Source organism: Lemur catta, chromosome 12 (genome assembly GCF_020740605.2).
Source record: "Lemur catta isolate mLemCat1 chromosome 12, mLemCat1.pri, whole genome shotgun sequence".
Lineage (NCBI taxonomy): Eukaryota > Metazoa > Chordata > Mammalia > Primates > Lemuridae > Lemur > Lemur catta.
Genome location: NC_059139.1, coordinates 13261380 through 13278407, shown reverse-complemented (window position 1 = coordinate 13278407; position 17028 = coordinate 13261380). Strand labels below are relative to the sequence as shown.

The window sequence follows — 17028 nt, the reverse complement described above, 5'->3', positions numbered from 1 at the left end:
AAGATAATTTCCAATTTATATTTTGGTTTCTTCTTTGACCCATTGGTTGTTCAGATATATACGGTTTAATTTCTAGGTATTTGTGAATTTTATGATTTTTCTCATAATATTGATATAGTTTTATTTCATTGTGAGTGAAAAAAATGGCATAATTTCATTCTTCTTAAATTTGTTAAGGTAGTTTTGCTGGATGTGCGATTTCTGGATGGTGGTTTTCTTTCAGCCCTTTGAATATATTATCCCCTGAAAAGTTTCTTCTGATAAATACACTGATGTTGTTATGGAGTACCCCTTGTATGTGATGAGTTCCTTTTCTCTTGCTGCTTTCAAAATTCTCTCTTTATCTTTGACTATTGATAATTTGATTATGATGTGTCACTATGTGTATTTCTTTGATTTCATCTTATTAGGGGAGAGGTTGGGCTTCCTGGATTGAGATGTCTGCTTCTTTTTCCAGATTACAGAAGTTTTTACTCATTATATCTCTGAATAAGCCTTTTGGTATTTTCTCCCTTTTTCTTCTGGGACTCTAATAATGTGTATATTGGTCTGCTAGATAGTGTCTGTAAGTCCCTAGCTTTCTTCCTCTATTTCACTTTTTCCTTTTCTGACTGTATAATTTGAAATGCTTTTGATCTAGTTATACTTTCTTCTGTTTGATCTTGTCTTGTATTGAATCCCTCCATTGAATTTTTCAGTTCATTTATTACATTCTTCTACTTCAGGATTCCTGTTTGCTTCCCTTTTAAAAGTATTCTATCTTTTTGTTGAAACTCTCCTTTTGCTAACTGATTACTCCTCTGAGCTTGGTGAGCATTTTTGTCAGTTTTTTTTTCTTAACTAGTTGTGCTGGCATCTATGCATTAGAAAAAAACATCACCTCTCCCAGTGTTCATTGATTGGCCTCATACAAGAGAAGACCCTCAAAAATTGGCCTGGCTGGAGATTCTGGGGGTCTCTAAAACCTTTATGCTAATCCAAACCATTGTTATTAGTGGCCCTCATGTGTCTAGAGTATGACAGGTCTCTTCAGTGCTCTGAGATAAGTGAGGCAGAAGCCAATCCTTTTGGCATCACCAAGAAGTGGGAACATTGATTGTATGATCCAAATCTTTTTCTTACCTGGGGAAGATTAGAGCTTGGTTTTTTCATTTCCTTGCTCTGTGTTGAGATCAGGGTGGGGAAGAGCTCTGGTGAGTTACTATACTAGTTTAGACTAGTTCTTTTTTGTCCCTAGGAGTCTAGTATATACAGAGTCTCATGAGTGCTCTGAGACAGGTAAGACAGAAACAAATTCCTTGAGAAGCCCCTGGAAAAGTTGGAATGTTTGGTCATTAGTCTAGCTCTTTTCCTAGGAAGAAGCTGGGAGTTAGAGGTTTCTTCATAATTGTATAATGCTGCACCAGGAGTGGGGATTATGTTGAGAGATTGTCTCAAATTTTTGTACCAGTTTTGATGTGACTGGGTAGCAGTCACCCAGAATGACAGAGCCTTTCTACTAGTTTATGTATTTCTAACAAAGGAAATTGATCTGTGTATTATTGCTAAATTGGTATGTCTATTGAGAGGAGAGATCAGGGTGTCTTATTCCACCATCTTGTTCCTACAACATATAATTCTGTAAAATTTAATCATTCTTAAGATATGTTGGCACCTGTCTATAAAACATGAAATGATAATGTTCCCATTTTAATATCATTCTATTCTTGATTGTTTCTATTTTTTATAACAACTTGTCTTAGATTTTCTTTTTTCTACTTGGCCTTTTGGCTGCTTAATTAAATTGTCCTTCTCTGCTGATTTTCATGGCAATTTTGAAGAAAATACTTGAAGGAATAACCATTAAAAAGAAATTCCAAATTGCTATTTTAAATGACATTTCTCATTTGTGACACCCTTAGTAAAAAAGGGGGTCTTGATCTTCTTAACTTTTATTACAGAATTTATGACAGATTAATTTCATTTATTTTCTTGGGGGATTTTTTGTTCACTTGCTTGATTATTTCTACTTCATACAAATTAATTTTTATTGTTCTTTGATAACATAACTTTCTACTCTGCCTGTGTTCTATAAATGGAAGAAAAAAGTCTAAATGACAGTGTATCAGTTTGCAGCATGGTTTACTGAACATTTTAAACCCATTCTTGGCACCCACTGCTCAGAAAAGTAGATTCCTTTCAAAGTATTACTGCTCATTGACAATGCACTTGGTCATTCAAGAGAAGATACCTGATGGAGATGTACCAGGTATCTATGTAGAAATATTTCAGAGGTAGTTGGAGATGTGAGAGAAGAGACATGAGTAATTATTATAGAATTGAGATTAGGCACCCAGGATTGTTGAGTAGTTAATTAAATCTCAGCTTTAATATATGCTGAATCTCAAGACAAAAAAAGTCCTGGGGATATCAAAACAAATATATGCAAGTGTTTTATTTAAAAATTTTGTGATATCTTTTACATATACAATTTACCCTTGGATTCATCACTGAATACAAATCAAAAGAAAACCACTTGCCTGTATACTGTACTGTATTTACTTGCTGCCAAACTGTCTTCTCAGGCTTTTCTAATATGGAATGTGCTTCATGTTTAATGACTCTTCTCCTTTAATGTCTTCATTTTTTTTCTATGAAATAGAAAGTGGTCACTTACCTACATGCCATAACCACTTAGTGTGGTCAAAACCCCAAGGAGGTTTCTGTCTAGGTCCAGTTGCTCATTGCACAAAGATTCAATTATTGAGACGATAATTGCCAAGGAAGAAATGAATTTTTAATACAACACAAGTCTTGCCAGGAGAATTGGGAGAAGCTGCCTCAAATCTGCCTCCCAAATTAATGGAGATCATGGGCTTTTTAAGGGGGGGCCAACATGCCCTGGAACAGGTGGAGAGGGGTGGTGAGTCCTGGCAGCAGATGTTTGCCCTGAGGCCTTCAGAATCTCAACCCCTTTGTCCTGCAGAAACCCATCATTTCAGGCTGAGTGTGGTGGCTCACACCTATAATCTTGGCACTTTGAGAAGCCTAGGCCAGAGAATCACTTTAGGTCACGAGTTTGAGTTCATCATTTCTGGGAAACAACCAAAAAGTTCATGTGGTTAAGGTCAACTAGTTAGTTAAGATAGAGGATTATATAAAACATGTAGGGGTTCATAGAACTGGTTACATTAGAACAAGAAATTCAGTCTATTTCCAGACAGGGGCCTTTTCTACTAATAATTCATGCCACATAACAAATCTAGCACAGTGACTAACAGGCAAAAGTTATTTAATAAATATTTACTGAGTAAATTGAATAAATGAATGAATTTCAAATGTTCACATAAAATGCCCTACCAATCATAGTTTTCATACTTTGGCTTTCTAAACTTTTCTAAATGTTTATTTGCACTTTATTTCAACAATCTTTACCCATGCCACATTTTATAACTTGTTAAAATCTGTAAAATTTTTATAGCATTATCAGCAGTTAATCCAAAAAGTGGGAACTTATAAAAGTTTATAGAAAACAAATTGAATAACTATACTTTGACATTAATTTTTTTATAACTTAAAAAGTAGCTTTACTGACTATTTGTAGAAACCAATGTTTACTAGTACAAAACACTGCAATTCAAGAGTTTCACTATAAATACAAGTAATTTAATTATGAATGTTATGTAAGAAAAAAGTTATGCCATTTAAGTTTATGAGCAACTTAAGGGATATCTTTACTAAAATTCATGTTAATATAGAATTGATTTGGTAAATATCACTTGCACTGTCATTATAACCCTACATCATAGATATAATGCCTACACTGCCAACAGTTACCACACAGGTTTTCTGTGATAAATCCATTTCAGCCTATGGCTAGGAAAATTTAATAATTAAAATATGAAAGTAAACTTTCCGACTGATGTATACATATGAGTCTGCATTAAGTTATAGCATGACATGTGTTTCAGAGAAGGGTTTCTGGATTACATGTGTTTGACCCCCTGCTCTTCAACATACTTATGAGGTAATTTTATCAGTGCTTACTATCTTTGAGGATAGATTTCCATTTCTGAAATATGGAAAATAATTTCAATTTCGTAAGCTATTTGAAAGGGTATAAGAATTCAGAGCAAGCATATAATTAAGACTGTGTAGTCAGGGCTTCATCATTGTAGTCATTGTTATGTTATTACAGTGTATCATCACACTATAAACAGATCTAATATTTATTGAATGTCTCTATGCTAGGACCTATATTATTCCCACTCCTAATATCCCAACCTTCAGTTAACTCCATTGTACAGAATAATTTGAGGTTCAGAGAGATTGAGCAACTTTTTCCATGGCTATATTAAATAGTATTAAATACAAGCCTTTCTGGAACCACATAATTATTTCTTCCTCTATGTAATTTAATTTCCTAAAAGTGGTTCATCTACATATATTCAATCACATTTTTATTAATTCTATCTTGGGCTTAAGTTACCCATACCCATTACTTCCTCAAGGAATTTATTTTTATTTCTTTTATATTGAAATTTCCAACTTCTCTCTTCCTCATATTTCTTTTCATTATGTGGACTCAAATTAATTTCATATTTTATCATCAATTTTGTGTCCTTTGATAAGAAGCTATATAGAATTCAGAAAAACAATAATAAAAGGGAAAATAGAAACAATTTAATATTCATTTACTTAATTCTTAATTTTCTGTTTCCTTGATCTTTGCATTAGTTCTTCCTTCAAGCACAGGATTCATATCAGATGGATGTATTGTTCGGGTGAAACAGGGATGCTGTGATTGGAGAGTTTTGTATGGTTTGTTTAATTGCTTTTTATGCTAGCAACCATGCTTTCCCCTTCTGAGAATCTTCTAATCTTCTTGTTATACAAAGTGAGGCTCTTCGTTATGGTCCTTGCTCCTATCACAGAACAGTGTTGAAATTGTGCTCTCTTGTTCAATGAACGTGACTATTTTATAGATTGAATCTCTGAATAACGTATTTATAAAATTTGAACTAAATTCATTCAGAGATAATTAAACTAGTCACTTCAAAAATATCAATTATGTATCTATTCACATTTTAAGAAAGAATGAAAGGCTATGCTATTATCACACAATTATTATTCTGGTTTATACTGAATACTAATGTATTTTGAGACTAACATTGTAGAAAATATAATTGTTTAAAAGACCATACATTTAATAAACTGAGAAATATTATATTTATGGTTGTATTTTATTAAAAATGATAAATTATTCATAAAATAGACTTGCCTGTTACCTAGTTTAGGACCACACTGTCTAGCATGGTAGCCAGTAAGCATGTGGCTAGTACAACTGAAGAACTGAATTTTTGACTTTATTTAATTTAAATTAATTTAATTTTAAATTTAATTTATAAATTGATATAAATTGAAGTTTTTGTAAATTACAACTGTATTGTTTTGCTAAAACTATATTTCACTTTAACTGTTGAAAATTTGGTGTTCAAGTTGAAATATGCCATAAATATAAAATGTACGTGGATTTTGAAAACTTAGTTCCAGATATCTTCTGTACAACATTCTGCCTATATAGTTAAAAATACTATATTGTTCAGACTATAGATGTCATGTTAAGTGTTTTTATCATAATAAAAATTTTTAAAAGGGGGAAAAATTCCCTATGTAATTGTACTTTATATAATTTTAGAAAACTTTACTACTTGCTAAACATTTCACACCAAATAATTTATCTTCCATATCATTGCCATTTAAATTTAAATTAACTTTAATTTAAATTTTTGATCTATTATCTTATAGATTAGTTTTGCCAGGTTGTGATATTATCACCTACGTATCCATTTCTATAATATAGTTCTGTTGATGACATTATTATCCTTCGTCTATCTGATCATGCAAAGTCATTAGCCTTTCACCATAGCACTTATACATTTTCATATTATTTACTATGCTTGCAAGTTCATTTATGTTATTATAAATTACATTATGTAATTATGTGCCTTGCCAACCTATTTTTAGTAACTTCTCACTTTTCCTTGGTCTCTAGGAAAAGATATATCCCAAAGAGCATTTAAGTACAACAGCAAAGAAAAGATACATGCAAAAGAGCATTGCAATATAATAGCAAATTAAGCAAAGTGTTTTATGTCAGTTGATCAGCTAGAAACTATTCTCCATCCTTGCAGAGAATAAAGGCATCTGGAAAACTTAGACAAAACAAAACAGAACACAAATGCTGGATATCCCACATTTCAATAGTTCAAAGGAATCTCTTTAGCAATTTCCAAGTGAAGCAAGGACTCTGTGAGCCTTTGAAAGCTCTGAAAAACGTTCCCAGAAAAATGATTTCTTTGATGTATGTTCAGCTTATTTCCACAACATATGGACAGTTACAAATTATACTCAAGCTTTAATTTCTGAAGCACTTCAATGACTGAAATTTAGATGTAATTTTGGTTTGAACATTTTGTCCTCTAAATAGACTCAACAGTGCCAACTCAGAACTTCCAAACATAAAATATAAATATAAAATATTTTCTATCATAACACAAAATGTAAAACCCAAAGCTACTTTAGACTATTAGGCATAGGGAAGGATAAATGCAACTGAAATGTAGAAAAGGAAATATTATTAAAGTAACAATATCTGTATTTAATGAGAAAATTGTTTAGAGAGGATTTTCCAATAGTTTGTATCTAAAATGACATTTAAGGCAAGCATAACCTTCTACTTTGCATAGGATAGTCCTGATGGCCCAATATAATTATTAATAGAAGTGTCTCTGTTTGGGTGGAAAATTAATGGTCACCATAGCATTGATAGGGAGTAACTGAATGTCTTGTAGGAGAATGGAAAATGCAAGTAAACTGTTTACTCGTGTTCCAAGTAGTGGAGAAAACAATAGTCCAGACTATACTTATGATAAACCCTGCAATATAGTCATGCACCCATGATTGGCAGTTGATTTAAAAAACAAAGTAAAATCAGTGCTCTTTGGAGTGGCCTGCTTTTATTTCTTGAGCATGCGAATATTCAGGGGCATTGCTCTTACTGCTTCCATCACTAGCAGTTCTTCTCTCACCCCTTAAGCTCCAAGATTCATTCCTCCCATTCACCTTCATGTGAGGCATGTTGATTTATTTTCTTACCCATTTTTGTTTGTACTAACTCTTCCTATTGCTCATTCAATACTGTCATATTGGTTTTCCAAGTATGCATTACCATGATTGGCATTCCTTATATAAAAGTGCACAATGAGTCCTACTCTTTACTATGAGAATCAGTGTCTTCCATGAATTAGATAGTTACTTATCTATTTTGTATACTACTATTCTCCAATAATAAAAAGAAAACTCTTCAATCCCTTTGCTAAACATAATCCATATCTATTCTTTCCTATAGAGCTTTGTTCCATGACCTCCTCACCTTTACTGGTATAAAGCCTTAATAGGCACATAAATGAATGTTAGGCAAAACCCCGGTGATGATCTAGAAGGTATTGTCTGACTTCTCCAATAATCCATTCTCTGAAATATTGTATTGTCTAGAGACAGTTCTGCACTATCTAGTATTTGACTCATGTTGCCTGATGGCTTGGTTAGGCTCTAGTAAGTTCATGTTTGCTACTTTTTGACTTCTTAACTGGATTATCTTGGAAAATTTGCGCAAATAGTATATATTTAGTTTATCATAGCTTAGTATTCAATATTAAAATATATACTGTCAAAACATTTTAACTTAATTGTTTCAATTGACATTTTTATTACACTATTATCTTTTATGTTTTATTATTCTAATATGAACTCCTTTATATACCCTTAACATGAGAAAGTATAAGGTAAAATTATTTTTCTGCTAGCTAATCAGTAAAAACATTCTTCAGAATAATCTTTTACCTCAGGGTCAAGCCACTGTCTATTACAGTCAATACTGATTCTACATTTCTTGAATGGGAAGGGTCTCCACGGGCCTACACAGCTCACGCAACTGTTTTTTGACTCTTAGAGCCACCCATGTAGAATTTTCTTCTCTCTGGACACTCTCATTTATTTATTTGTTTTGAACTTTTATGAAGTGTCAAATATTTTCCAAGAGCGAACATTCTGTCATTAAAAAAGAAATTAAAATGAAAAGCAAGCTAACATCAGTGTCTTTCTTGTTATGGGGTTGGGGGTACAAGAAAGATAAAAATAAGTTACTTATGTAGTATGTTGGAATGTGGTCAAGGATGTGGAAAATATATGATGGAGAGAGGAGGATTGGGAATACCATGCAGGTGGGCAGGTACAATTTATATGGCTTGATTCAATAACCCAATGACTTTTCTGTCTTTAGACCCTCTGCACCCATCTCCCCAACATCACTGTATTCCCACTACCAACACATATAGTTTCTGCCCCACCAGGTCCAATGTCTTCCCCTGACCTTTTGATGTTATTTAAACGGTTTATATGCTACTCTGCTAAGGCTGCCATAACAAAATATTAGAGACCGGGTGGCTTATGCAAAAGAAATTCATTTCCTCACTATGATGGAGGCTGGAAATCTAAGAGCAAGGTTCCAGCAGGCATAGTTTCTCCTGAGTCCTCCCTCTTTGGTTTATGGACAGCCACCTTCTCACTGTGTCCTCACATGCACTTTCCTCTGTGCGTGTGAAGTCCTGGTGTCTCTCTGTGTGTCCCTAATGTCCTTTTCTTACAAGTACACCTGTGGGATTGGATTAGGGGCCACCCTAAGTCCCCCACTTTAACTTATTCACCTCTTTGAAGGTCCTGTCTCCATATACAGTGTATTCTGAGGCACTAGCAGTGAGGGCTTCAACATACGAAATCTGGGGCACATAACTTGGCCCATCACAGGTCCCTTCAACATAAAGCTACAGAGGATTTATTTTGGCTGCTGTAGAGTAATTGTCCATAGTCAATTTTAAAAAACAATCAACATAATCCCTCTACCTTTTTGAGATAAAATATGATCTGTCTCTCCCCTCCATTTTGAGTTTTGTTAAAAAGCTTTTATTTCTGTTATTTTAGAAAGTGGATAGATTTGTGCTAAGCACCAGAAGTTGGCTGGGAGAGTAGAAAGTATTCCATATAGACAAAAGCAAGAAAAATAATGTTTTGTTTAGATTTTTAACAATACTTTAACTTTTCGGCTCATTAATGACTAAGCAGTGAGTGCCAACAATTAACACACCACAGTTTCTCTATTTAAGTTTGTTTTCATGCTTTGGGTAAAAATGAGATGACTGCATATTAAGTAAAATTAAGTGCTAAAGACTGTGGTTAAGAACACAAGTTGGCATTTACTGAGATTTTACTGTGTACCAGATAGTGAGGTAATGATACATATAATCATTTTTAATCTTCAGAATACCATAAGAAATATTTTTAAAATAAATGTGTTATTTATCTGTCAAACAGCCCATCAGATATTTATTATTTTGCCAGTTTACAAATGAGGGAAATAAATTTTAGGGTGTTTAAATATCTCTCTAAAATCACATAACCATATAGATACTTGAAAATGAATTTGAACCCAGTTTTGTCTTACTTTGGAACCTCAGTACTTAGCTGTGGTGCAAAATGAGTTCAAAGATTAATTTCTATCACAATTTCAACCCATCCATCAAAATGCTATTAAATTGACAAATATATTTTTAAGAGATGCTGCATTTTAGATCTAGCTATTTCCTTTGTGCTATTTCTTCCCTCATTTTGCAAAGACATCTACTTTGTGCTTTTAGCCATCAATCCTTAGAAGCTACAGTCCATCTTTTGCTGAAAGAAAACAATAAAACATTTGAGATAGTTTATGGAATTCAGATATTGGAACGTTTTGCAACTGCACCATCCTATTACCTTGGTTCTTTCCGTATACATCTAGGAGGCCAATTTTGCTTCCGTGATTGGGGTCACAACCTAGGGCTGGCTGGCTCACTCCATTTTCTGTCTCCTTTTCTCATACTGATTCTTCAATAGTCATGGATAATTTAATGTTGATTTTCCATATTTGTCTTTAAAAATATTACTTATAATAGCTAATCTTTAATGGCTACATACTGAATCTATTCTGCAAAATAAAATCCTACATCCAAGCAAGTAATTTTAAAGATGCATTAAAATAATCCCTCTAAATATATATTTAGATATACCATTCATCATGTTTTATTTTTAATTAAATATAAACTGAATATATCTACTCATGTTTTCACTGAGTATATCTTCAGTGAGTATGCATGTTTCAGTGTCTAACTGCTGGCTATACAGTAGTACCTGAAATTAGGAAGAAAAGTTTTATAGCTTTCGGATATAGTGGTAATATTCTGTTGTAGCCATATTTTTTTTTTTATTTTTTTGATGCTGACTATATGATAGCTACTCAGCAGAAACTGAAGTAGATGCTTGTCACTATTAGGAATGATTCTATATAAAATTATCTAAGCATGGGTTTGCAGCATATTTTCTATACATGAAAATTACAAAAAATGAAAGCTAATATAGTACAATCAAATTAACACACTTGATAGCATTCTATATTTGAGAGATAATTTATATTTTTAGATTCTTTTTAAAGTTTTATTCTAGATATTAACGTTAGATGTTTTCAAACAAAAATGGCTATACATGCCCCTAAAGTAACAGAATTCAATAACAACCAGTTTATTCTATAGAATGTTCAGAAAACATGGAGTATGGATGGCATAGCCATTTGCCTAAATGAACTATTGTTGTCATTCAGCCAAGTTGTAGCATTTACAATATTGTCTGGAAGGTTCCTAGTGGGTCAATATTTTTGGATGCTGTAGGAGATTTAAGGTGAGACATCTTTTCTTATTGTTTTTATGTGTATTACAAAGTTATCTAAACCTATTTTTTATTGAATGTTTACTAGAACAGCTTCAGGCTAAATAAAATAGCTAGGGGATCAAGAACAGTGTGGTTTTCACTAGGAGATCCAAACCTGTGCTAAGATCTAACTATCAATGATTTTTTGTAGTATTTTAATTCAGTTCAACTGCAGTGAAGTCCTTAGAATCAGACTCGATAGCATACGTGTTTTGGTATTATTAATGTCAGAAAGTTTTTGGAGTTGCACACTTGGATTTAAATTCCAATATTGATTTCTATAGTTTTCCACAAATTAATTGGTCATTAGTACACATCAGTTTTCTCATAGATAAAATCAATATAATGACAGAGAATTCATGAGATTGTGGCATAAAAAGAGAAAGAAGAAAATACATGTTATACTATATAATGTACACCTAGATCAGTGCTGGGCCCTTCCAAGGTTAATTCTGTCCTTCTCTCTGAGGAATGTGCCCTCAAAGAAAAGAGTATTCTATGCTAAAGAGTTTAACTAAGGAAAGTTTTCCCTTTTTGCACCAAGATGAAAAAAGTTTATGATCTCAGACATAAAGTATATCACATTCTCACTCTTTTAGTGTATAAGGAATAATGAGTTTTAACCTACACATAAGCTTAAAGTACCAAGTTTATGATTGAGAAGTTAATATAGTAGAAGAGGATAACATCTGAGAACTTTGATACTAGATACTTCCTCTGAGTCATAGAAGAAGGACATTAATGTTCTTTATTAGCAATAATCAGAACAGTTTTGTAAAGTAAGAACACTCACTTTTCATTTTGATTTTTGTTTTCCCCACATACACACTGCAAAATATGCAAAGGATATGCTATGATGTGCATTATGATTTAGATGCTGTGGTATCTCCTAACTCATATGTAACATTTTCTTTCACTCACTGTAGGACGCATCATCTTGTCTCCAGTACCAAATGCAGTTCCACAAAATTACTCTATATTCAACAACCATTAGCTTCTTATTTTATTAAATATCTCAATGATGGCATTGATTTAACATGTTTATGTTTCCAAATATGAATAACAATATTTGAGATATCTTGGTAACAAGATTTTCACTTTTCACTAGCATATAATTAACTAATATATAAGAAATATCTCTATACTAAGAAAAGAATTAACCAAAAGTAATTCAAACAATGGTGATTTTTTTTTTAGAACTAAATCACCAAATCAAATATCTTTTCTCTGCCTTTTTTTTGTTTTGTTTTTAAAATTATATTTATACACATATGTCTTAGTTTGGATAAAACAGTCAAGCAAAATTAAATAATTTACAGACTCAAAGCATGAATTATGGTATAAGATGAGGATAAATATTTAACATTCAATTCAGAGTTTGCTTTATTCAGTATAGTGTCAAAATTCTATTGGCAGATAAACATTTTAAAATGGTGTTGAAATATGACAGAGAGCTGCTACTTTCTTACACAGCAAGCTTTGTTACACTAATGAGGAAGTGAACACTTTAGAAAGAGCAAGACTTATACAATTTTCTCTATGGTCTGATATTTTAAGAACTATAACACCAGTGCTGTGAATTAACATCTAAAGGACATAATGTGTGTGTTATTTTAGAACATTAGGGAAAGTTAGTTCTTTTTTTTTTTTCTTTTCTTTACTTTTTTTTTTTTTTAATTAAGCAGAAAGAAAATAACATACATTTGAAAACAAAGCAGACACTATGTGCAGGACCAAAATTCCAATATGGTTCAATTTCTTGAATCCAAAGACACATGCTAACTTTCATAAAACTGCATCTCTGAAGTAACTGGTCTCTCAAGCTGAAATAAAACATATTGCTTTTTTGATATGAAAACATACTCTATGAAAATGATATTGTACACAGGCATGATTCTCTGTCACATTTGTATTTTCACTATCATATAATCTAAATTTAGCAATAGATTTAGACATATATATGGGGTTCTTTTAGCTTCCCACTATAATACTTTCTATTTATTATGTTATAGTGTTATACCCTGAATTATAACTGCATTTTTCTATTTATGAGTTTCGGATTATAATAATGAGAAATCTTAATAAGGTTTCTTGTCACCTCCTCATTGGTGACTTTTCTGCAAAATAAGCTGTTTTAAATGTATCTTAAAAATTGGACTTACAAAAAGAAAATATGCATAGCCAGATACCACAAAGTGCATTCACTTAGTGCCCATTTGTAGACCATTAGACATAGTTGTGACGATCGTTTCACAACAAAAGTAAATACAGAGGAGAAAATGGAGAATTAAAAACAAAGCATGGTAGGAAGCATCTCAAGAGAAAGAAAGGTATGAAAGGAAATCAGAAAAAAAGGGATGGAAGGAAGGAAGGATGACAGAAGAAGTGAAGCAGGAAAGAGGAGAAGGAGAAAAGGAAACAAGAAGAAGGGAGAAAGAAAATGAGGGGAGAGGTATTTTAAAGATAATTGTTCTGTGTGAATTTGTTTCATTTTAAATTGTTTATTATTTGATCCAGTAGATTGATTGTAGGTCCATGCTTTTTTTATGCACTGTTTTATACCTAGACTTGATCACATGGTTGAGTCATAGTGGATATTTAAATAATATCTGTTAAATGAATAAATAAATGTATCAATTTTACCAGCTGTTTGTGAATGTAGTTACAGACATTGAAGTCTATCTCCACATTACCCTAAAGCCAGCACAGGTAATTCTGCTTCTACCACAGAGTGTCTAATCTGGCAAATACTCATGGCAAAATACTTCTCTTGGGGTATGTCTCCTCTGAAATCTTAAAATATCTAGACAAGCTAGAAAGAAAAAAGAAAAAAAAACAGAAAAAAATTAAGAATAATTATCTTAATTTATATCCAATAGGAAGTATATTCTGTGAACCAAACAAACAAACATGTTCTTTGGCCTTGAAAAATGGATTGATAGTCACACCTCAGGAAGTTGATGCGAAGGACATAGTCTCTAGTGGAGTCCAAAGTGATTCTATTTATAAAGAATATTCATGTACATACATAGACCAAAACACTGGGGAACTCTTAGATAAACTATTGTTTTCTTTGTTGTTGTAATCTCTGTAAGTGTTACAAATGTCCCCCCCTCCCCCAGTAATGCAAGTCTTGGAGAGTAAAGAATATATGGAAATGTTTTAACTTATTGCTATCAGTTGTTAATTTTATTGCATGTCTCATGCAAATTCTGCTTTCCAAACCTAATATGATTTATACTCACAATACCCCATGGGATACATTAATCCAGATCTAACAGTAAGTATCATTGTCCCCAGCACACAGGTTTGGGAAATGTAAAAGAGAAAGGTTAAATGAGTTTTATGGAGCAGATATAAAAAGAAATGTGCTGAATTATAAAGCCAGAATAACTGAGACAAAAGAAATTCAGAAAAGCTAAGAGAGGGGGCAAGGACATGAATGAGATCTCCCTATATAACTGATGATATTACAGAGTAGGACATTTGACTTGCAGGTAATCATCACACAACTAAATTGTTAGCTGATTTTAATTAAAATTCTTGCTGTTTTCCAGAAAACTTTATTTCTGAACCCTATAGAGGATAATTTCACTTATTTTTAAATCTCCTTATACCACTTAAAAATCTAATTCTTAAGTTAGTTAATGGGTACAGAATTATAGTTAGATAAAAGGGATAAGTTCTAACATTCAATAGTATAGGAGGGAAATTATAGTTAACAATATTATGTATTTAAAAATAGTTAAAAGAGTTATAACATTCCCAACACAAAGATAAATGTTTGAGGTGATGGATATCCTGATTACCCCAATTTGATCATTATACATTGTATACATGTATCAAAATATCACATGTACCCAAAAATGTATATAGTTGTGATATATCAATAAAAATACAAACAATATCATTCTTTGGTCTTGCCACTAATAACTTTGTTTCATAATTTTTCAGGAGATCATGTAGCTTAATGGGTGAAGAGCATAGACTAAATTAGATAGCTTCAGCTGGTGTCCACTTCTGTGATTTGGGGGAAATTTTCTTTTCTATGCCTGTTTCTTCACTGGTACAAGGAAGTTATCAATATCACTTTTCTCATTACATGGATAATGCATAGGAAGTGTGTTAGAACATTCCTGGGATGTGGCAAGTGCTCAATAAAGGTTGGTTATTAAATTTTATCTGTGGAGAAAATAGAGGCTCTCCTCATGTTTCCATCACCAAACCTCAAACCTGGGTGCATCTGCACTCCTCCCTACATTGTTCTTCTCTTCTACCCTGGAGGTGTAATTCCTCTGCTTGTCAAAAGCCCTGTGTGAAGTTGGTCCCCTCAATGCCATCACCTCTCCTGTTCTCCCCTCTCCATGCCCTCCCCACGGTGCAAACCACTTCTAATCACTGCTTCTTCCACCTTTATCTAGACAATCATAATCTGTTGCCTGGACTGATACCACTGTCTTCTAACTACTGACACCTTCTGTCACAGTCTTCCCAAAATACTCTCCACACAGTTAGTTGCAAGAGTGATCTTCAGAAAATAGACATTGGACTATGACATTGTCTCCTATATTTGTCATTGCAATGGCTTCCTGCACATGAACTTTGGGTATGTCATTTCAACACTTTATACTCAACACTTAGTATGGCACCCAGTAGATCTTTAATAAGTGGGTGAATAAACACCTTCCATTATTTTACAGACAGAGCTAGTGGTATGACTAAGGGTGATGGTCAAAGAGTGCTGGATATAAATCTCAACACTTCTACCTACTAGGAACAAATCTCTTGTTTCAGCTCTCTAATCTCTAAAGTGACATCAGTAGCTATCACATCAGATTGATATAAAAATTAAACATGTTAAGAGACACACACCAATTAGGCATTCCTGCTAATATATGATGATGGTGATGAGGATAATGATGATGATAGTGATCGGAATGATCAGCTAATTTATCTGAAAGTAAAATTTTTATCTTTTCTAAAAAGATAGTAATTACTTACTAAAAATCTTTGAAGCCCATACATCTCTAGAAATAAAAGACATAAAAACTGAAATTTCAATATTGAAATGTTATTTAATTTTCATAAAATTCAGCTATGTGTTTATTATCTTGCTTCTTATACCAAATGATTTTAAAATCAGCTATGACCACATGGTTCATTAATAACCAGATAAACAGTACAGGAAGCTTTTCTGAAACCCACACAAGGCAGAAAATGTTGGTTTGTCACTGGACCTGATATTTTCAAAACAGAAACAAGCATTATCTTTGATTACCCATCTCTCTCAATAATTCCTCTAAACTGAAATCTTTTTCTTTTTCACAGTGGAAAAGGGGAACACTTGAGGTGGTTTAACCATCAAAAAAGATGACTTAGTAACATTTCCCAGTAAGTGAAATAAATGAAGAAGCTGCTGTCTGACTTTGAAAGCTAGCATTTTCTGAGAAAAGGCAATGATTTACCTGAAAATTGGAAACAGACCAAGCATATTGTCCTTTTTCTTTTTATTGAGATAACATCTCATGTCTTTCTAAATTTTATTTCTTTCATTTTGCTGGTTGCAATTAGCATAGGAGATTTCTACTGACATTTGACAGACAAATGTTGTAGCTTCTCTCTCTTTTTTCCCCTGTGTGTAATAGCCAAAACAATTTGGATTCTATTTGATAAAGCATACATTTCTTTTTTTCTTTTTTAAGCCATTTAGACCTACATTAGGGCTTAAAAGACCTTCCATAAACTCCCCCAGCCTCCATCCAAGGGAAAAAAAAAATCAATTTTCCAGGATTTCTAAAGCTCTTTTTTGGTTTCCATAGCAGTCAAGGGCAAGCTGAGAAGAAGAAGAAAAAAAAAAGAAAAAGAAAAGATTTATTTCCAACTCTAAGTGAAGGCTGAGTCCCAAGATAAAAGAAAAAGTCAAGCATAATGAGAAAAAGGAAAAGTAAAAGAAAGCAGACTCCTGTAGGTCCATACTCAATATGGCCTTTCTACTGAAAATTCAAAGAGTAATAAATTATAAGAGAACACAGGACATCATCTGTGTCATTGAACCTCTACCTCTTGCTTCTTAACTAGAGAGCTGAGTGACAATACACAGATGGAGGACAATGAATTTATGAAATTATGCGTCAGCTCCCAGGATAGAACATGAAATGTGCACTTGCTGTTGGCACCAGAATTGGGGCTTTG

At 32.9% G+C, this 17028-nt stretch overlaps 1 protein-coding gene across 1 annotated transcript in view; it reads left to right on the top strand.

Moving 5' to 3' along the window:
* The window catches only part of CDH18 (cadherin 18), a 690430-nt gene that overhangs the window by 100106 nt on the left and 573296 nt on the right, over positions 1 to 17028 (top strand). The window lies entirely within an intron of this gene.